Source organism: Camellia sinensis, chromosome 14 (assembly GCF_055761805.1).
Source record: "Camellia sinensis isolate YWXY chromosome 14, ASM5576180v1, whole genome shotgun sequence".
NCBI classification, from domain to species: Eukaryota; Viridiplantae; Streptophyta; class Magnoliopsida; order Ericales; family Theaceae; genus Camellia; species Camellia sinensis.
This window is the reverse complement of record NC_138974.1, coordinates 134444522-134467068: the sequence shown is the minus strand read 5'-3', so window position 1 is coordinate 134467068 and position 22547 is coordinate 134444522. Positions and strand designations below refer to the sequence as shown.

Here is a 22547-nt window from a genome sequence, read left to right as displayed (position 1 = left end):
AATATATAAAAGAAACTTCTAAATCACCATACAAATGTTTAAACCTTTACATAATTAAAAATAAAAAAGAAAACAAAATAATTACATGGCTAGGGTTTCATCAAAACCCTAGAAAAGGAGACTAGCCACTCATGGAGGAGTGGAAGGAGGTAGATGGAGAAGAAACCACCATGGGAGACATCCTTGAAGGTTTTTGTTTTTCTTCCCTTCCAAACCCTAGCCTCTCTCTTTAGGTCCAAACAAGTTCAGAGCCCTATTCCAGCCTTTTCCTTGCCTTTCTATCCTTCCAATCTCGCCCAAACAGGTTTAAAATGTCGGGTTGACTTTTCCAAAAAAAGTCAACGCACGTGCGGGAAAAGTCAACGCACGTACGGCTCGGTCAACTCTCTCCAAATTCTGTCTTTCTGCCCATTTTATGCTCCAACTATGTACAACCTGATTGACATTCAACACACATAAAGTATACGGTTTGGCCAGCAAGTGAAGTTAAGAGATTCTAATTAACGGCCTCAATGGTGTACAATTCGGCCTTAATCACATCCCCCAACTTATAACTTGCTAGTCCTCAAGAATGTAAAATCAAATAAAATTAAACAAATTCTATCTATTTCCTCTTTCGTGGGAAAACGGTGTCATTTAGCATATGCAACAAGCATTTAAACCACAAGGTTACCCCAAGTGGACGAGTAAAGTCTCGTGAGAGTTTCCAGAAATGATACCCACAAACACTAACATATTCATATATACTCAACAACAATTGACCACACTACTCCACCTAACATTCAACTTATGTGCCACTACAGTGTGATATTGAGACCTCATGAGTCATTAAAGGCACATTCGATAAGCATGAAGGAACCTATTGAGTCAAAATCACAATTTAGTTAATACAAAAGTAAAGTCCCCTGTACTTGTGCATGCTAGTAGACAAGTCATGAGTACCTTCGGTGTAAAGTGCAATCTCCATATTAATTAACTGTCCACTATAATAGCCCAGTGTACTCATAACAACACTCAACATATACAGAAAATCTAACCTGTTGCAGCCAAGATCCCAAAAGTTTTTTTTTTTTTTTTTTTTTTTTATGACTGTGCAATGCCCTGATCTATTAAGCTTTCTAATCAACCCATGTAACAAGCATTGGGCCAATGACTCCTAAACCAGACGGTTTTAGGGCACCAGGTGTAAAGACACCCTTATGGACTTAATAACTCGAGTTGAAAAGGTTACGAATCCGAACAAGTCATTCTTCTTATTTTTCCTTAACTGTGCAATGTCTAAGCCCCTTAAGCTTTCTAATTAGCCCATGTAGCAAGTTTTGGGCCAATGACTCCCAAACCAGACGATTTTAGGGCATTAGGTATAGAGACACCCCTACGGGTTTAATAACTCGAGTTAAAAGGCTACGAACCCAAACAAGTCAAGTTTTTTTTTTTTTTTTTTAAGAATCTTGGCTCCTCATTTATTATTTTCTGCAACTCTAGCTATTATCAATGATGTACACCAGGGATTATAATAAAAAGATCACTGCTATGATAGTGTGTTCATGTGAATTAAGGCATACTCATGACAAGTGTACTAATACCACAAACACAGACAACTCTTCTCGTGCAAACATCGCATGCAAGTATCTACCCAATAAACCTTTTTCACACAATCCTACTATGCTCTCCAATTAACGTATGCAAATATCATCACCCTACTAGAAAAAAGTCACATCAAGTGAAGTAATGCAATCAAGTGAAACAGATACAAGCATGAATTATGAGCCAAATAGAAATGCACAAAAGAAAATATAACCCTCATCCCCCAACTTGAATATGACATTGTCCTCAATGGAAAAGTAAAGAGAAATGAGAGAAAATTACCTGAATTGTAGGTGCACATCCAAGTAGGTAGAGAGTAACATATACACACTTCACACTTTTTTGTGTTTTTGTTTTTTTTGTTTTTTGTTTTTTGAAGAAAAGAAAGAACTAAAAAGAAAAAGAAAAATAAAAATAAAAGAGACAAAGCAGTATACAGGTGGGTACTACGAGGAAGCCGGTGGTGGTGGTGGTGCCGAAGAGGTGGAACCTTTGGCCTTTTTGGAGGCCCGAGCAGATACACGTCGACTCATATCCTGCACACACCAAAAGCAAATAGACACAAAACCGTAGAACCAATCATGAGAATAAAATAAAATATGAAAGCACAATTTGGCCCACTAATGTCCCACATGCAATTCCTTTTTCTTTTTTTTTTGTAAATAAAAACGAAAATAATTAAATAAATGAATAAAAATGACCTTAAATTAAATTAACTAAATTATAAACTAAACTAAACTAAACTAAACTATAAAATAACTAAACTACAAAAGAGACTAAAGTATAAAATAAAACAACCAAAACTAAACAGGTTTTTTTTTTTTTTTTTTTAAATTTGTTTTTGTTATTATTATTATTTTTTTTTTAAATTGAAGAGAAGAAAATTAAATAAAGTTGAAATAAAATAAAAACAAAACTACGTAATAATTAAATGAACAATTACATCATAGAATAGAAAAAGAAAAAAATAATAAAAATAAAAATAAAATCACTAACTAAACCAATAAAATTAAAAATAAAAATAAAAATAAAACAATCCACAAACTAATTAAACTAATGAGAATCAGTAACGAAACGATTTAAACTAAACAAATATAGCAAATAATAATAATAATAAAAAAAATTAGGATTATTGTTAGCACCATGATTTCTAAGGTTTTTTTTTTTTTAACGAAAATAGAAAATTGGAAATAAAAATAAATAAATAAATAAATAAAACGATTTTTTTTTAAAATATATATATATAAGATTATAAATAAAATAATTGTATATTTATTTATTTATTTTTAAAATTTATTTATGTATTTATTTAAAATTTATGTACTTAAATAAATTAAAAATGGAATAAAAGAAAATAAAATAAAATAAAAAAAAACCAAATTCACAAGCAGGGTGCAAACCAAATTCAAAACCAAAGAAAAAATAAATTCTGCACTTGGCCCCGCACCTGCATATTAAGCACGGTGCAAACCAACAAATGCACAGTTTCCCGCACGTGCGGCAATTTCACCCCTCCGTGGATTTTTTTTTTTTTTTAATCGGCGTTCCGCACGTGCGGGAGTCAAGCCGCACGTGCGGCTTGGTCAACGTTGCCTCCCCCGCACCTGCTTATTAAGCAGTGCACAACTTTGATTTTGTGATTTGTTGCCGCACGTGCGGGAAATAATTTTTTTTTTTTTTAAAACACAGAAAATAAACATGAAAACATGCTCTTTTTTTTTTTTTGAATGAATGTGGTTAAATACTTGATTTCCCATAAACCACAAAGCAGAAATCAAGGTCTTACCTAGGCTAGGGAGGGTCCCTTCCACCCACACGCATGCAATGAACTTTTTCTGCTACGTTGCAATGGCATAGTTTAACAAAAACAAGAAGCACTCGCAAGCGTACATGCTTCAAGAAAATGAAAAACTAACTCCCAGCATTTAACAAAAGGCACCAGAGTTATGGCATAAAGTTGCCACTTCAGAATCTCCCAAGTAATAAAACCCAGCGTAGTGTATAGCCTTCGGGTTAGTACAACCCAAATATACTTAACCATTTCTACCTTCAATTGACATCCGAAATAAATATAGCACATAGGAACATAACGGAATGCCCACTAAAGGTATAATCTTCACGCGAAAACCACGGGTACTACCTTTCTCCCTAACTGTGTTTGTAACTTTCCCTATTCTCCAACAGGGTGACAGACTAGGTTGATTCGGTATCCAGAATCGAGGCACATAAAGCTACCTCAACCTATGGGGCTGCCATACAGAGTTCAAGCCGAGGTAGTTTTGAAGTAATCTCCACACCCCTGGGTATTTAAACCAGACTCTAGTCTCGAAAATCCCAAACCTTTATATTCTAGGCTTTGCCATTCGAACTCTAGTTTCCACCGTCTTAGTTGGTCTCCTAAGAACTCACTACAAACATTGTTAGGTGGCTATACCAGACCGTCAGATGCTGTTCGGGCACGGAAAACACCAAAGGAATTACACCTTTAGAGGATTTAAAATCTCCTAGACGCAAATAAAGCATAACGAGAACAAAGAAAAACAAAATAGCATAGAAGGGAAAGAAAAGAGAACAAGAAATCAATCTATCAATCATAGTAAAATGAGTCCATCAAAGCAATGAACTCAATCATATTCCCAATCCCAATCCCCTCTATATATGGTTTCAATCTTTGGCCATTCACTTTGAAAGTATGGCCAGTTTTTGAATCTCGCACCTCAACGACGCCATGAATAAATGCCTCAACAACCTCAAAGGGGCCATCCCATCTTGATCTTAGCTTACCCGGAAAGAGTCTCAATTTTGAATTAAAAAGCCACACTTTTTGGCCGGGTTCAAAGGATTTTCTATTAATGTGCTTGTCATGAAATTCTTTAATCCGAGCTTTAAAAATTCTCGAACTCTCATATGCATTATTCCGGATTTCTTCCAGCTTATTGAGTTGCAATTTTCGGTTAAGCCCAGCCGCGGCCATATCGAAGTTAAACTTCTTTATGGCCCAATATGCTCGGTGCTCAAGTTCAACCGGGAGATGGCAAGCTTTCTCGAACATCGCTCTATATGGTGACATCCCAATGGGTGTCTTATAAGCAGTATGGTAAGCCCATAATGCATCAATTAACCGTTGTGGCCAATTTTTCCTATCCGGCCTTACCGTTTTCTCAATTATGTGTTTTACCTCCCTATTTGAGACTTCCACTTGGCCACTAGTTTAAGGGTGGTATGGAGTGCCAACTTTATGAGTGATAGAGTATTTTTTAACTACCGACGCAAAGAATAGGTTACAAAAATGTGTACCCTGATCACTTATTATGGCTCTATGAAACCCAAAACGACTAAAGATATTTTCATGCAAAAATTTGATTACCACTCTATGATCGTTTGTTCGAGTAGTTATTGCCTCCACCCACTTAGACACATAATCTACTGCCAAGAGAATGTACTCAAACCAGAATGATGACGGAAAAGGGCCCATAAAATCAATCCCCCAAACATCAAATATTTCTACCACAAGAATAGGGGACATTGGTATCATGTCACGGCGAGACATCGAACCCATTTGCTGACAGCGCAAACAAGTTCTACAAAATTGATGGGCATCTTTGAAAATTGTGGGCCAATAAAACCCACTCTATAAAATCTTGGTGGCCCGTTTTATGCCCACTAAAATGACCACTACATGCAGAAGAATGACAAAATGTAAGAATGCTAGGCACCTCACTCTCCGGCACACACCTTCGGATCACTTGGTGGAGCAATATTTAAACAACTCCGGATCCTCCCAAAAGTAATACCTGACCTGTGAAAAGAATCGGTCTTTGTCTTGCTTAGAACAATTTTGCGAAATTTGCCCAATGGCCAAGTAATTCACAATATGTGCAAACCAAGGGGGGCTCGCTTGTGACAGCTCAAAGAGTTGTTCGTCCGGAAACGAATAATGCAAAATAAGAGGGTCACTATTATACTCAACAAGGATTCGGGAGAAATGATCCGCCACCACATTCTCAGATCCCTTCTTATCTCGGATCTCTAGGTCAAATTCCTGGAGCAACAAAATCCATCTAATTAACCTAGGTTTGGTCTCTTTTTTTAATAGTAAATACCGCAAAGCGGCATGATCAGTGAAGACTATGACCTTGGAACCTAGGAGATACGATCGGAATTCGTCTAAGGCAAAAACCACAGCTAGCAACTCTTTCTTGGTGGTAGTGTAATTCAATTGTGCATCCGAGAGAGTGCGACTAGCATAGTATATAGCAAATGGTGCCTTATTGACCTTTTGGCCCAACACAGCCCCGACAGCATAGTCGGAGGCATTACACATGATTTCAAAGGGAAGTGACCAATCTGGTGATTTCATGATTGGGGTGGTGGTCAAGGCCATTCTCAGTTTTTCAAATGCCTTTAAGCATGCCTCATCAAAGACAAAAGGCGCGTCCTTAACTAGTAAACAACACAAAGGACGTGATATCTTACTAAAGTCTTTGATGAACCTACGGTAAACACCTGCATGTCCTAAGAAAGACCTAATTTGACGCACGGAATTGTGTGGAGGAAAGTCTGCAATGAGGTCAACCTTAGCCTTGTCAACCTCTATACCTCGAGGGGACACAATGTGTCCCAACACTATACCCTCACGAACCATAAAATGGCTCTTTTCCCATCTCAAGATTAGGTTTGCCTTAGTATATCGTTCTAACACTCTAGTCAAGTTCCTAAGGCATTCCTCAAAAGACGGTCCAAACACCGAAAAGTCATCCATAAAAACCTCTAAGAATTTCTCCACCATATCGGAGAAAATGGCCATCATACAGCGTTGAAAGGTCGCCGGTGCATTACATAGCCCGAAAGGCATGGGCCTGTACGCAAAAGTGCCAAAGGGGCAAGTGAATGTGGTCTTTTCCTGGTTAGCAGGGTACACCGGGACTTGATTATACCCCGAGTAGCCATCAAGAAAACAATAGAAACCCTGCCCTGCTAACCGCTCTAGGATTTGATCAATGAAAGGTAAGGGAAAATGATCCTTCCTAGTCTCGGAATTTAGTCTCCTATAATTAATGCACACTCGCCACCCAGTAGTGGTTCGTGTGGGGACTAACTCTCTTATCTCATTCTCAACAACGGTGATGCCCGATTTCTTAGGCACCACTTGTGTGGGGCTCACCCACTTGCTATCTGAGATGGGGTATATGATACTCGCATCCAACAATTTCAATACCTCCTTCTTCACCACCTCTTTTATATTAAGATTCAGTCTCCGTTGCATTTCGCGAGAAGGTTTAGTGTCCTCCTCTAGGTGTATATAATGCATGCACACGGAGGGATCTATCCCTTTCAAATCAGCCACTGACCACCCTATAGCACTCCGATGTGCCACGAGAACACTCATTAATTGACTCTCCTGCTCTACAGTCAAGTCAGATGCAATGATGACCGGTAAAGAATCTTGGGGCCCTAAAAAAGCATACTTGAGTGTGGCTGGTAGTGGCTTCAACTCAAGTGTAGGTGGTGTGACTAAAGATGGTATGGCAGGCTCTCTTGACAGAGGATGAAGTGACTCAAACCGGGCTTTTCATGGAGGAAAATCCGGTGTAGAAGAAGAATTAAGCAAGACATTCACCTCCTCAATTGACCCATCAATATCAAAATTTCAAACCCCAAATGAGCAAGACAAACCTCTAAAGGGTCCTCTACAAGAATGGAGGGCAAAGCCTCCTCTACAATCTCATCCACAACATCCACTAATAAGCACTCCTCTCTCTCATGAGGTTGTTGTGATGCTTGGAAAACATTAAGTTTCACTTGCATGTTACCAAATCAAACTTCCATCACCCCGGTACGACAATTAATGCATGCATTGGCCGTAGCCAAGAAAGGTCGACCTAAGATCACCGGGATTTGTTTCCTAGAACTGGCTACTCGTTCCATATCTAACACCAAAAAGTCAACAGGGAAGTAGAACCTATCAACCTTAACTAGTACATCCTCAATCATGCCTCGTGGCACTTTGAGGGACCGGTCAGCCAACTGAAGAGTAACAGTAGTGGGCTTCAACTCGCCAAGCCCAAATTCCTCGTACACAGAGTACGGCAACAAATTGACACTAGCCCTTAAATCCAATAAGGCCCTATCAATGAAATGGTCCCCTATAATACATGCAATGGTTGGGGCACCCGGGTCTTTAAGCTTAGGAGGTGTGTCATTCAACAAAATGGAGCTTACTTGCTCCGTGAGTAGGACCTTTTGGGACACATGTGTCCTAGATTTACGCTTTTGCGTACAAAGGTCCTTCAGAAATTTGGCATATGAGAGTACTTACTTAATCTCCTCTAACAGGAGGAGGTTGATTTTTACCTTTTTACCTGTTTAAAGACCTCCATCATTGCCTTTATAGATGCCGCCTTCTTATTAAAAGGGGACGGTGTATCAAGGCATTGGGGAAAGAGTGCCTTAGGCACATATGGTGCCTTGGGCTCAAATGAAGTGCTAGGGACTAAGTCATCCTTCTTAAGTGTTTCCCCCTCACTCTTACTCTCACTAGGTGAACCATCGTGGTCACCCTTCTTAACTCTAGTTGCATTAGACGCAACTGACTAAGGCTCTAACTCCCTACCATTTCTCAAACTAATCACTGCCTGCACCTGTTCATGGTACTTCCCATTCCCACTCGAACTCTTTGCCCTGTATTGTCCCTTAGGGTTGGCCACAGTTTGACTTGGTAATTTTCCCTCCTCTTTTCGATTCATGTTCTTAGCCATTTGACCTAATTGGGTCTCTAGCTTGGCAATAGAGTGAGTATGGAAGTGAATTACCGGTGCCAACCCCTTAAGTTCGGAGAGAACTTCCAACACCTGAGTCTCAAAAGCAGAGTTGCCCTGAGGAACAGGCGGGGATTGTGGTTGCCGATACGGTTGTGGAGGTCTATAAGATTGCGGTGGTCGGTAAGATGATCGGTTGGCAAAATATTAAAATTCTGCCTTGGTGGTGGAGGATTGTAAGAAGTGCCTTGTGAAGGGGCTCTCCATGAGAAATTAGGGTGATTTCTCCATTCCGAATTGTATGTGTTGGAGTATGGATCATTACCCGGGTTGGAGAATCCTTGAGCCGCATTCACATGTTTTTGGACTAACTCCAGAAATTGTGATGCCGAAGGACACTCACTTAAGTCATGAGCAGGGCTCGCATAAATAACACATGCCTCGTGAAATTGAGGCTGATCTTGCTGGGTAGGGGCATGTCTCGTAGCTAATAATTGGTCCATTTTGCGGGACAGTGCCTCTACTTGTTGGGCTAACTCTAGGTTTTGCGCGACCTCATAAATGCCCCATCTTTTCGGGGCTCCAACTACTAGTTGCCGGACTTGCCGGGCTGTGGAGGCATGGTGAAGGGAATTATCACTTAGGTTCTCAAACATTTGCCATGCCTCGGCATCATTTTTAGACATAAATGTCCCACCACAGGACGAATCCACCATTTGGCGGTGCGACTCAGTTAAGCCATAATAAAATGTTTGAACAAGTTACCAATCAGGCACTTGGTGGTGGGGACACTATTGGAGAAGGTCTCGAAGTCTTTCCCACGTCTCATGGAATTGCTCGCCTTCCATTTGAGTAAAGTTTGTGATGCCTCGCCTAAGTTGGTTGGTTTTACCTATGGGAAAGTACTTCTCCAAGAACCGTTGCTGTAATTGGTCCCAAGTTGTGATTGAATTAGCAGGTAAAGAATTTAGCCAGTGTTTGGCTTTATCCTTTAACGAGAATGGAAACAATCGCAACATTAAGGCCTCATTTGTGAAATTCTGGATCCTCACTGTCGAGCAAATTTCTAAAAATTCATTCAAATGCTTATAAGGATCATCATGAGTTAGTCCATGGAATGAGGGGAGCATTTGTATGGTGCTGGACTTAATCTCATAATGAGCAGCAGTGGTGTTAGGTAATTGGATGCATGATGGTGATGTATATGCAGTGGGTGTGAAATAATTCTTAAGGGTCCAGTTAGGCGCATTCGGGACATTAGGATCTGCCATCTCTAATGGCTCAATGTATGAATATGAATATTCAAGCCTAGGAACACGGGCAGAGGCCCTAAGTCTACTAAGAGTCCTTTCTAGTTCAAGGTCCAAACTCCACAATTCAGGGTGACAAGAACGGCGCTCGTGCATACACTACCCACACACACACAAAAAGTTTGACTCGGTGCACTAAGTTACGAAAGCAGAATGCGAAAGGAGAAATACTCACAGCGATTCAATGAAAACGCTTTACTCGTCTTGAGGATGCTTGACGTGTAGACGTTGTCTCCAACCTCTATTTGAGCTTTGACTTTCGTTTTAGCACTTTGGTGCTTTGCTTGTGAGTGTTTGCTTCTGTTTACTCATTTTAATGCTGCGGTTTTTTTATATTTTTAAAGCTCAGCTGCGCTCCGTTTGCACCTCAGTGATAGCTCCAATTTCAAATGCTCTGCACACTTAGCAACACAAAAGCATAAAATCCTAAACTAAAAATTAAAATAAGAATGTAACTTTAAATTAACTAATTTCGCCAGAAGTCCCCGGCAACGGCGCCAAAATCTGATGGGTCGTTGAACACACCAAAAATAAACCCTAAACTATACCAAATTCTTTTAGAATAATGGCAAGTCCAGGTATCGATCCACAGAGACAATTGTGAAATTAAACTAATTTAATTTTTAAATTCCTAAATTAATTTGATAAAAAGATTGATTGTTCATAGCCTAAATTAATAACAAATAAATTAAGCTAAGGAATTAAATTATCAATAATAAATGAAATTGGGTTTACTGAATTGGGGGAAAAACTAAGACAAAGAGTCCACCACTAGCCATGTAATTAGGGTTTCCAATTGAAATCAATTATGCTATGGTTTGAACAGATTAATGCTTCGCAACTACAAGCTCAAAGCATTTAACAAGAAGATCATCACATTCAATGTATGAGCACGAACTATCTCAAGTAATACGAATCGTTCACTCTAAACTAAGGTAGTGATACGACTTGTTCCTCGTAGCATGGTTCGTCTCATACCTTGAATGTGAAGGAATAGAAAACTCATGTATGGATAACATTCAACAATCACAGAAAGTCAAATATTCGAAGAAATAAGAAAAATATATAAAAGAAACTTCTAAATCACCATACAAATGTTTAAACCTTTATATAATTAAAAATAAAAAAGAAAACAAAATAATTACATGGCTAGGGTTTCATCAAAACCCTAGAAAAGGAGACTAGCCACTTGTGGAGGAGTGGAAGGAGGTAGATGGAGAAGAAACCACCATGGGAGACATCCTTGAAGCTTTTTGTTTTTCTTTCCTTCCAAACCCTAGCCTCTCTCTTTAGGTCCAAACAAGTTCAGAGCCCTATTCCAGCCTTTTCCTTGCCTTTCTATCCTTCCAATCTCGCCCAAACAGGTTTAAAATGTCGGGTTGACTTTCCCAGAAAAAGTCAACGCACGTGCGAAAAAGTCAACGCACGTGCGGCTCGGTCAACTCTCTCCAAATTCTGTCTTTCTGCCCATTTTATACTCCGACTATGTACAACCTGATTGACATTCAACACACATAAAGTATACGGTTTAGCCAACAAGTGAAGTTAAGAGATTCTAATTAACAGCCTCAATGATATACAATTCGGCCTTAATCATATAGTATTAGTAATTGGTATAATATATATGTCTTTATGTCGATCATCTTCTTGTAATGGGATTGCCTCAGTAATCATATTTGGTATGAACGTGGTACGGCGTACTTTGTTTTCATACATGATAGTTTCGTGCTTCCAATTTTGGATTAATCTTGTGCTGTTTACATTTGTTTGCAAACATAAAAGGGAATCATTTATTTAGTAATTCTCGTATAAAAATTAATCATAAAATGTTAGACATAAATCCTCATCTGTTAGGATTTTATTTTGTTAGGTGAAGAAGGCAAATAAGAAGAAGAAGGGAAGTGAGGGTGGGGGAAGCGGACAATAGGAAGCTACTCGGATTAAGATATGGTCGTATTGTCATTTCTTACCATGTCTTCATTTTTAGATCCTTGTTATTATTGGGCTTTTTGCTATGAATTTGGCACATTGTGAACGCATAGGTTGGAAATGAATTTATTCACACTTATTATTTTTTTTTTCTTTTTTCCAAACAATATAAAATATGATTGATCTAAATATATAATTTTTTACTAAAAAAGTGTGATGACTCCACTTCAAATGACAAGTCTCACAATTCTCAACCAATCAAAGCATATGTAATGTTGAAATTGAACACCTCGTAGAATAAAACTACACCAATTAAGTGGCGAAATCATTGCTGTAATTCATAAATATTCGTGTAATTTTTCCTCTCATTAATGGAGTAATGGTATATGATTTTTTTTTTTGGTACATAATGATCTAAATTAATGTAGATTATTAAATTTATAATAAAGCATTCAAAAAAATTAATATTTATTTATTAAAATGGCATAATAATATGGGCAAATTATATTAATGGTCTATATAGTTTGGAGTTTGTGATACAATTGACTATAAATTTTAAATATAAAGACTGTTAGTATAATTTGTCCTTATTACATTATTTTAATATTTTACAATTTGTAATGAATTGATTTTTAAATGTTGTAAATGTCACTTCATAGCATCCTTACAATATTTAATTATAGAAAGATGTGCTAGCTAGTCACTTTTATTAGTCAATTCTCAAATGGGATCTTAGTATTAATTTTAGTTAAACTAGTAGTATATCTATTTTTCAAAATGAAAATTCAGAAAATAATTTTTGAAATTTAAGGGATGTTGGAAATGTTCATTTTTTTAGTTAAAATAGTTTAAAAAATATTTTTTGTAATATTTTACAAGTTTTTTCATAAAAAATTGAAATTTTAACTAAAAAGAGTCAATTATTAAACGGGTTCTCAAACCAGTTTTGTTTCTAGACGTAATAATTCTTCTCTCTCTGTTTACTGGTACATGCCCTTCTCTTTTTCAACCACGGCTCCAAAAGCAGCAAACTCCACATATCTCTCTATATCTCAAAACTAGATCAATAAATTCTGAAAATATAAATCAAATAACGTGGCATATTTCAAACCGATCAAACCCAATAACTTCTCATATATTATTTGGTCCCTCCAAAGTTTAGGCCCATGCTATCTAAAAAGTAATGATACATGATTCTAATTTGAGAGCTTTAAATAGAGTTTTAGTGAAATGGAAGAGAGAGAGTATAGAGAGAGGTATGTGGGCCCCACTTTCACATAGGTCCTCTCCACATCATTAAAGTTGCATTGGAGCCTAAGAAGCACGGATAAGGATACGGAATATAGGTATGATACGATATGAATACGGCGATACAACAAAATTTAAAAAATTAGGATACGGGTACGGCGGGGAAACGTTTACAAAAAATATTATTTTTATAATTTTTAGTAATGTAGCATGCATAAAAATAAAACTTAAAGCAAAAGACAACTTGATGAAAAAAGAAAGATTCCTAATTATCTTTTGGCATGAACATCAAAAAAATATTCAACAATTCAATTAAATTTCAGCAATTCCAACAATATAGCATCAATGCATCACCCATAACAACCATAATGCAATTCAAATTAAGGGGGGAAAAACTTTACAAAGTTCATTAATTTATTAATGAGTTTATTTATTTATTTGCTTAAACGAAACTAGCCTATCACCCGTGCTATGCACGGAATAATTATAGATATTTATATTTGTTTTAAATTTTTTTAATATATAAATTATGTTTTTTAAGATTTTTTATAAAAATAATTTAACAATCTTATCACTAACTATAGTGTATGGGAGAAGTTAAAAAGGGTACTGCAGTAACTATACACGGATTGTATCTATAATTATTTGTATGAGAGGATTTTAAATGCTGATCAGCGGATTTTGACCAAATCAATAAATGCATGCATGTGGAAAGATAGGTAGATTGAAAAAAGTTAATAAATGCTGATCAGAGAATTTTGACTAAATCAATAAATGCTGAGTTTTTTTTTTTTTTAAATCAAAAAATCAGAAAATTCAGATTAGGAGATTGGAGCTCTCACAAGGCTTGGGATTAAAAACCCCTTTTTGCTTAATATATAGTATAGATTAATTTATGGTGTTTAGTTGCAATTGTAAATTATAATTTATTTGATTTTTCAGGTAATTTGGCCCAAAAAAGACAATGTATTTTTTTGAACTACATTATGTGAGTTTTTTTTAGCATAATTGAAATCCTTAAATATGTATGAACAAATAAAGTGACATATATTTGTTTTAATTATAACTTTTGAGGACATTTTTGATATTTTTCGCAAAAAACAAAAAAAATGTGACAAATTATTTAGCCAAATAGGTTCAACTTTTTTCATAATCAAACACATTTACAACTTATTTTAATTCTTTTAAACTAATAATCTAAAATTTTATAAGTATAAAAGCTAACATATAAATGACATTGATATCAAATGGGGCCAAAACAGGAGTATATTTAGAAAACAAAAAAACAAAAAAAATGTGTATTATAAAAATAGCCTAACAAGAGATCGAGCGAGAGCTCAAGCGAGAGGGAGAAAGAGAGAGAGAGAGAGTGAGTGAGATTCTCACTCATTGAGATCGAGCGACATTTGTCCAAACCAGAGAGATCGAGTGAGAGGAAGAGGGGGAGGGGGAGAGAAAGAGAGAGCGAGAGGGACGAACCTAATCGATGACGACGACTTGCTGCTGGTTGATAGAGACTCCTTCTCTTCCTCCTCCTTTGCTGCTGTTGTTCGCTAGGGTTTGGTTCGATGATTTTGTTGTTTTATTTTACATTACTTATGTTATTTTACAGTTTGACTCCATTATAAGTTTTTAAAATTATTTTTTCGCCCTGCTGTATCCCAAAAGTATCCTGACTGTATTCTTGAAGTATCGTCGTATATCCCAAACATATCCGAAATTCAAAAAATTAAAAAAAAAATAGGATACTTCTTTGCCATATCTAATACGTATCCTATCGTATCAAACGCGTATCCGTATCCAATACGTATCCGATACGGATACGGGAGCCATTTCGGAGTATCCGTGCTTCATAGATTAGAGCTCTCAAATTAGAGCTCTCAAGCATTATTATTTATTTAGAGTCTGAAATCACCATCACGTCAAAGCATACAGAAAAAAATTTAATCCAATGAGACAGGTCATTATAAAATAGGACATCAAATTCTCAATTTTTGTTTTTGGAGATGTGGATTGGAGTGTACTATTAGGCTTGTAGGATCCATTATGGGTCCCGTTTTGATGATCCGAACTGTTCAATGTGTAAAACTCGTCGAGTAATTTATGCCTGCAAAAAACTAAGTTGATCAGATGTCGGTAATCCCTTGATCGAAATACATTTTTGTTAATAATTTATTTTTAAAATCATATTTACCATTAAACAAAATGTGTTCTGATAAAGGGCCATCGATATCCGATCAGTATAATTTTTTTGCAGGCATAAAGTACTTGATGATTTCTACATATTGAACGGTTCGGATTATCGAAACAAGACCCATAATGGCCCCAGCACCCAACAATATGCTCATTTTTTTTTAATTTTATTTTTTTATGGTCGGTTATGACAAAATTTATTGTTGATACAAAAAGATTCTCGTATTCAATTTTAAGAAAGAAAAGATTTTATTTTTTAAAAAGGATTTTATTACATTCATTTGCGGAAAATGTTAGGACTTAAAATGTTTTATCAATATTTTTATTAAATGTTTCATATGACTGTAAATCTCATATCATGTGGGTCCTATGTAAACTGCATATTCATATGAGACATTTAATAGAAATGTTAATAAAATATTTTGAGTTCCTATCATTACTCTATTAAGAATTATAGCGATACCCTATGGCCTATTTTGGGTGTAGAAAAAAGATTGAGGGTTCTAAAACAAGAGTTCTAGAGAATTTTACTTATTTGGTTTCAGTTTTTAGAAAACAGTTTTCAAAAAATTCTACTTTTTTATTTTTCATATTTTAATGTTTTCAATGAATTTTTTTAATATTTTAAGCATTTTTTTTTAAATTTTTTTAGACACACCTAACATAAATATAGTTAAAAAGTATAATATTTGTGAAAAAAATGTTTAAAAAATATACTAAATACCAAAAAATATATTAAAAAAAATACAAAAATCCAGTACATTTTCGTATTTTTATGTATTTATTAATTTTTTAAAATATTTTTTCACAAATATTTTAATATTTTAGTTATATCTAAGTAAGGTACATCTAAAAGAGTAAAAAAATTACTTAAAATTTTAAAAATATTCACTAAAAATAAAAAAAAAAAACATGAAAAATAAAAAACTTAGTTTTTAGAAAATTGAATTCAGAATACTGAAACCAAATACACTGGTGTGTGGGTCCCACCATAATGTAATGTTTGTATCTTATTTTTATTTATTTATTTTTAAAATTGTCAAGTCATTAGAGCTCTGCTTAAAGATTCCAAACTAGAGGGAAACAGGATGAGGATGGTCCTGCCAATAAATGGAGATTTTGATCCCAATCGTCCATCACTTCAAATAGAAGATCCAAGGGCTTAAAACAAGATAGGAGGGACATGAGTAAACAAATTGCACTTTGTATGTACCTAATATTTTTTTTTTCAAATTTTATTTTTGTTTATCATATTTCAATTGTGTATAAGAGGGTTCAAGAAAGTTGTTGGAAAATTTGAAGATCTTCGAAAATCCTTGAAGAAAAAATTTGAATTCTCTAGAAGATGATGAGAGGCTTAGATTTTTCAATAGTCTCAACTAAGAACACAAAAGCAAAGAGATGATGGAGATAAGAGATTGGGTGAAGAAGAAGGCAAAATAGTTAGAGAGAGAATAATGGCAAGGCTCTCCCATGGATCTCCCACTTTCACTCTCAAGGTTGATAATGGAGAAGGGAAATTAGTTCTTTCCCAAGAGTTGTCTCTCCAAAATCCATCCCTTGTAAAGCTATGAGTGTGTGCTATTTATAGGCACCTCATGATGTAGGATGGAGCCCATGTGCAAGGCACATGGGAAATATTCTCTCTAACCACCTTGTCCGAGGAGGTGACCTCTCCAAGGATGAGAAAAACCCCAAAGAGGAGATCAACCTCTCAGTGAACCCTTTTTCGTAGCCACACCTAACCAATGATCCCTAATCATCCCAAAGGGTCGGGGTAGTCCTAGAGGATGTCCTGCCGCATAAGGGTCAAGGGTAGTTCAAGAGAACGCCCTGCCGCAAATATTGCCGAGTCACAAGGACCCCCTAGATCGTGCCACCTCAACCCGGGTATAGGCTAGTTTAACCGAAGAGTGAATTTATCTCTACTCACCGTTCTCGGGATTGGGTCCTTTGTTCAAACTCCATTACGCCCATGGTTCTGGTGCATAGACCCCGGAAAGCTCCGAGCCCGCAAGTGTTCTGGGACTTATTAACGGAGCGACTTCTAGATTGCGTCTGAATCCGTTCGAAGCCAAGTGCTTCGGATCTCAAGGTTCGTGGATCCGAACCCTTTCGAGTCCGAGTGCCTCGGATATCTAGGCTTGCTCAATACCGTTTCGAGTCCAGGCCCGAGTAAGTCTCTAAGTTCGTGGATCTGAACCCTTTCGAGGCTTAGAGCGATTCAGCCCGTTTGATGGCGATAAATCTGGGCCCACCAATCTTGGACTTGCGATAAATTCGGGCCCACCAACCTTGGACTATTGGGCCTAATTAATTTAGTGGGCTCAAATTAACTCCTCTTACATTTGCCCATTGCGTGTATGAGAAATTTTAGTTTTCTCAGACATGTATAATTTCACCTTTTCAGCCATGCTTCGCATTACATCTTTGGAAATATTTAGTATTGACAGAGTCTATGAATAAAGCTAACGGCTCACCACAAATTATGGGTAAATTGACGATTAATAAAGATAAGAATTTTTTTTTTTTTTTGTCTTTACGCCATGCTTGGCCCATACACACTTTTATATTTAATATTTTGATAATCCACTACCAAGAATCATGAATTGAATGCCTCCCCCCCCAAAATAATCAGACTTTTTTTTTTTTTTGGGGTTCAAACTCCAATTTTCTTTCACTGTGAGTTGAGAAAAAAGTGACCTAGAATTAAAATCCCTCAATGAAACAAAGCCTTCTTTTGCTTCTGCAACAACAGAAGGCCCACCATTGAATATTGAAGGCCCATCATTTATATATATATATATATATATATCCTTACAAGGACCATAAATTTCTGACCTAGTCTCTTTTTGCCAAATCCATTTCTCAGCCAACTCCCTCTCTAGATTGAGAGACCAACTCAGCTCTCTTCTTTCTCAAGACTGACCCAGCTTTATTCTTCTTCAATTGGAGCTCCACAGCTACCAAACCAAAAGCCACCGTGGCCATCTTGCACACTGGCCATCGTTGCATCTCTAAGCACCATCACCATCTTTGTCCGCCTGTTGCAGATATTCAGAACACGCCTACCACAACCCGAGGTGCAGTTAGCTCGCGCCGACGCCAGTCCAGCCTGCCAATTAACACCATCTTCATCAACAGTGCAGCAAATCAACGACACAAAGCATTGACTCGCTCGCGGCCATCAGCGCACTTAGCACGCCATCCGTCGCCACAGCTTCGGATACTATTAGTGTCGCAGCTCGGTCACCGGTTCATGCCAACACCAACCCAGCTCGCTGTTGGTTGGCCTGTCCTTCATGCTTGATGCCTTGCACCGAGACCAAACCAGCCTACCATCGGCCTCTCTTTGCTGAAACTCTTCCTCCGGCCTCGACGGTCCAGTGCCAACCACACACGTCGCCCGTTCAACGCGTCGTGTGTGGTATTGCCTAACGCTGTTCAGCTCGTTGTTGGTGTGCCTTCCTGGCTTAGCAACATTTTTCAAAGCTCCGAACACATAGATCTCGGCCTTGCTTTGCACTCACTGGTTCTAGTAGTGATTAATCAACGCTAACTACATGGCTGACTTAGCACGGTATCGGTCTGCCCAGCTGCTCTGCCACCTGCTTGCTCCGTTCTCAATTTCTTCTTTGCTCATTGTTGCTTTGAATCTGATCTTACTACTTCTACCAAAGCCCCCTTCTCCTTCTTCTTATACCATATTATATATATATATATACACATATATATTTATGCTTTGAGCTTGGATTTGTTGGGCCTAATATTCATGACTTTGGAGCTGGAACGTAGAATGTTTAATTTGTACAAAATCCCAAAATTTGTGAAATCAATTTGAATTGTTAGTCTCATATAAGCTTGAGTCATTGGTGCTTGAATGTGGTTTGAACATTATAGCCTTAAGGACACTTGCACTTGATTTTTTGAGAGAAAATGAGATACTTGTTGAACCCTTTGGATTGGATCTTAAACTCATGATGAAATGTAGTCCTGAAATTCATGTTTTGGAGCTTGACCTTGTGTTGATAAATCTGATATATATGGGGTATTAATGTTGCAAAGATTCATTGGTGTAGAGAGAGATAATTTGAATCCTTTGAGTTTTGCTGGTGCTGCTACTGAAAACTTTGTTAGGCTTGCCTTGAAATTTGTAGAGCAAAATACAATAAATGTTGTTGCAAGCGAAACCCGAAGGAATGAGGCCCTCATATTGTATATAGATCTTGTTGTTGAATAATTAATTATTGTCTTGTTGATCTTGTGGATGCTTGGGAAATAAATAGTTGATGTCGCTTCTATTTCGGTAATGCTTGAATCATAATCTGAACTCAATATTGCTTATCTCGTTTGTCGGCTTTGCTATTTCAGGCGAATGAATTCTTGTACAAACTCCACGACCTCGGTGCCCTCAGAACCCGCACTAATGAGAGCAAGGGCTATTCCTCGGAAGTTCAAACAGAAGCAAGACTGTCCCTCGGGAGTTCAAAAATAGCACATACCCTACTTTGGCAAGAAAGATCCCTCTGGAAGGCAACCGAGTCTACCAAGCTTGCTCTAACAAAAGTAAAGATTATCTTTCGGAAGTCCGAGCGAAAGCAAGGTTGTCCCTCAGAAGTTCGAGGCTGTCCATCAAGAGTTCGAGCAAAAATAAGGCTCTCCCTTAGAAGTCCGAGTGGAAACAAGGCTGTCCCTCGGAAGTTCGAGTGGATATGCACTTCTACTTCGGCAGCTAATGGAAGCAAAGGCTATCCCTCGGGAGTTCGAGTAGGAGTCCACTCTACTTTGAAAAGAAAGATCCTTGGAGCTCGTATTGGTGAATGTAAGGGCTGTTCTTCGGACTCGCACTAATGAGAGCAAGAACTGTCCCTCGGCAGTTCAAATGGAAGCAAGGCTGTCTCTCAGGAGTTTGAATAGTAGCACACACCCTACTTTGGCAAAAAGGTCCCTTCTGATAGGCCACCGAGTCTCGAGGGCTGTTCTTCGAAAGTTTGAGTGGAAGAACACACTCTACTTCAGCAAGAAAGATCCTTGAGGCTCGCACTGATAGAAGCGAGGTCTGTTCTTTGAAAGTCTGAGTGGGAGCACACACTCTACTTTAACAAGAAAGATCCTCGAAGCTCGCACTGATGGAAATGAGATTTGCTCTTCGAAAGTCTGAGTGGAAGCAAACACTCTACTTCAACAAGAGAGATCCTCGAAGCTCGCATTGATAGAAGCAAGGGCTATTCTTCGGAAGTCCGAGTGGAACACACACTCTGCTTTAACAAGAAAGACCCATGAAGCTTGCATTGACGGAAGTAAGGGCTATTCTTCGGAAGTTCGGGTAGGAGCACACACTCTACTGCAGCAAGAAAAACCCTCAAAGGTTGCATTAATGGAAGCAATAGCTGTTCTTCGGAGGTTCGAGTGGGTGCACACACTCTACTTTAGCAAGAAAGACCCTCGAAGCTTGCATTGAAGGAAGCAATGGCTGCTCTTTAGAGGTCCAAGTGGGAGCACACACTATTTCGGCAACTAATGACAGCAGAGGTTATCCCTCTTTGAGTGACAGTACACTTCTACTGCGTCAAGAAAAGTCCCTTCAGGTTGGTAACCGAGTTTATTATTCCTCTTTCTTCTTTGAGGGCCAACAAAAAATTAAAAACTGTTTCAAGCAACATAACACAATGAAGATATACAATCTAGAGAAAATAACTTCTAATGGAGATACACAATATTGAGGAAATAACTTTCTTCATAACATAAGAAAGAAAGATAGAAAATTCTCAGACAATGTAGTAAATACAAATTGTAAATGTCACAGATAGACTTCTTCTACGGAATGTTGATATTTGCCTCTAGAGTTGCAAGGTCATTTGGAAAGCTTTCACCAGCTGTTCAGGCTGTGGCCGTCATATACCATCATAGCCACGTCTTCTAAGATATTCTAGGCTCCCCGTCCTTCGAACTCTAGCTCATCTGCTTCGACTTTCTTTCTAAAAATTTTCTTAAGCGTCTGACACTTTTCTGTAGGATGTCCTAGTGATCAGTGGAAAACACAATAATTAGGACCCTTGCGGTCTCTCTTCGGAAAAAATTCTTCGATATGAGGCAACTTCAGTTCCCCGTCTGCCACTCATTCTTTAACTAAGGCCTTCACCTCCTCAACACTACACGGAAAAGAAGTGTCATCTTCGCAGTATTTCCTTTTCTGACCTCTAAATTCCTCCCACTGCGACTTTCAAGTAGAAGACGCAGTAGCCGCAGTGACAGAAGGTCCTTGGGATGACTTGAAGCTGGTTTTATAACTAGTTTCGAACCCGATCTCCTGAGATTAGGGTATGTTGATGTTCCGAGATGCTTCAATTAGTGCCGAGAAGGTGGGTAGCTTGTGATTAAATAGAAGCATCTTGTATCCGTTCAATGCCACTTCAACATAGATTTGAACCAAGTAGCTTTCCTCCACAGCCTCATGACAGTCTACGGCTTTGTCTTGAAACCTCTTCATATATTCGAGAATGTCTTCACCTTCCTGTTGCTTTTCCTTACATAGGGTAAGTGCGGTTACCTTCTCAGCCGCTTGAAAGAATTTGATGTGGAATTTGTTGACCATCTCCTCCCAACTCCAAACAGAGTTTGGGGTCAAGTTAACGTACCAACTATATGCTCGGTCGGTGAGGGACTTGGAGAATTCTCTCAGCCGGAGGACGTGGTTTGAACCATGAATACCCAGAGTCTCAATGAACCGCACAATATGTTCTCGAGCATTTCCTTGTTTGTCATCGAATTTGATGAACTTTTTCACCGTGTACTCCTTCGGGTATGGATAACTCAACATCTCGATAGGGTATGGTGACTTGACATCCGGATCAGGCAAAGAGGGTAAAGTTTTTTTGCTCCATGCTAGCTCGAACATGGCTTGCACATCAGCAAGGGTGAGAAATTGTTGAAGGAGAGAACTTGATGGTGGTATTTCCAGAACTTGGCTTGTAGACTCAAGGACTGAACTTAGAGTGACTTGGCCATTTGGGTGTTGAGAATTCATCATCAGTGAAGACACATAACGATATTGGCCATCGACACCTATGGACATGCCATTTAGTGATGGGGCGTTGTATTGGGTCCCATAAAGTTCATTGCATGCCACGACTATACTGGGTTGGACTTGCAAACTTGGCGTCGGAGCCAAAAGAGGCCCACTCGGTACATGAGTAGAATTTACAATCGGTGGAACAAAATTAGGCATAGATGGATCACCATTTTGTAGAGAAATCTCTGTAGGCCTTCCTTGAACTCCCACATTCGTTGGAACACCATTCATCGCGCCGGAAACTCCTCAAATCACCGATGGACCATGGCTCGATCCTACAGGTGTGTGATTTTGCGCTCCATGGGCCACAGGTTGGCCATGACTTGTTTCTCCTAGCACTTGATTTTGCACACCATTTTGTACAACTTCAGGGAGAATTTGGGGTAAATCTTGATGGTTTTGACCATTTCCAACATTACCATGAAATTGTTGATGCTTGTCAGTGCCGAC

General features: G+C 38.1%; 1 pseudogene; it reads right to left on the bottom strand.

The window, feature by feature from the left end:
- Positions 1–2033: 2033 nt before the first annotated feature.
- LOC145807315 (uncharacterized) lies at positions 2034–22328 on the bottom strand (annotated as a pseudogene).
- Positions 22329–22547: the final 219 nt, after the last annotated feature.